Source organism: Mustela lutreola, chromosome 1 (genome assembly GCF_030435805.1).
Source record: "Mustela lutreola isolate mMusLut2 chromosome 1, mMusLut2.pri, whole genome shotgun sequence".
NCBI classification, from domain to species: domain Eukaryota; kingdom Metazoa; phylum Chordata; class Mammalia; order Carnivora; family Mustelidae; genus Mustela; species Mustela lutreola.
Window position 1 is genome coordinate 108,286,043 of NC_081290.1, and position 860 is coordinate 108,286,902.

An 860-nucleotide genomic window follows, 5' to 3' on the forward strand; every position below is an offset into this window, starting at 1 on the left:
GACATATTCCTGGAAGTACAGGGCCTAGAATAGGAAAAGGCTTTTTTTTTTTTTCTTGATTATTCATACAGTATCTGGACTATTGTGCTCTATTCTAGGCACCATAAGAGAAACAAAAGAACAAAAAATATCCAATAAGCCGTAGTCAGACTGGTAAAAATTCTGAAAACTTAGCCTAGAGGAATGACCACAGCAAAAGGAATTGGTTCCTCTCTTTAAATATTTGAGGAACATTACCTGAATATACTGGAATTAAAACTTTAAAAAATAAAAATGAATACTGCTTGCTTTGGCAGCACATATACTAGAAACGATACAGAGAAGATTAGCATGGCCCTTGCACAAGGATGACAGGCAAAAAATAAAAATGAATGAATGGGTTATCACTATGTTATACACCAGAAACAAATATAACACTGTAGGTTAACTAACCTGGAATTACAATTAAAAATAAAAATAAATACAAATAAACAAATGTTTGAAGAGCATTAGTTTGGGATAGTCTGTGTGGATGCGGGGAACTAGGGTAGGTTAGTGGGAGTTGTAGAAATGGAATGGTCTGTGGTGGTGGCATTTGGTAAGACAGAAGGGGCAGTGAAAGCATGCTGAGATGGGTAGTTCTATGCTTGGTTGAGTCTTTTCAGCACATGGCCCAATTCAGGAAAAAAAAATTGTAGAACGCGTTTTTTTCTTCAATTCTGAGTAGCTTTCTTGAATTCCATTTGAGAAAATGTTTCACAACTTAAGTTACATTCTTTAACAAACAGCAGAATGTGGGGACATTTGGGGACTTCTTTGTAGCTATTAAAATATTAATATATGGATATGTTTGCAAATAACAACTTTTTAAACTCCTTATA

At 34.5% G+C, this 860-nt stretch overlaps 1 pseudogene; it reads left to right on the top strand.

Moving 5' to 3' along the window:
* Positions 1-284: 284 nt before the first annotated feature.
* LOC131822910 (U6 spliceosomal RNA) lies at positions 285-382 on the top strand (annotated as a pseudogene).
* The last annotated feature ends 478 nt before the right edge of the window (positions 383-860 follow it).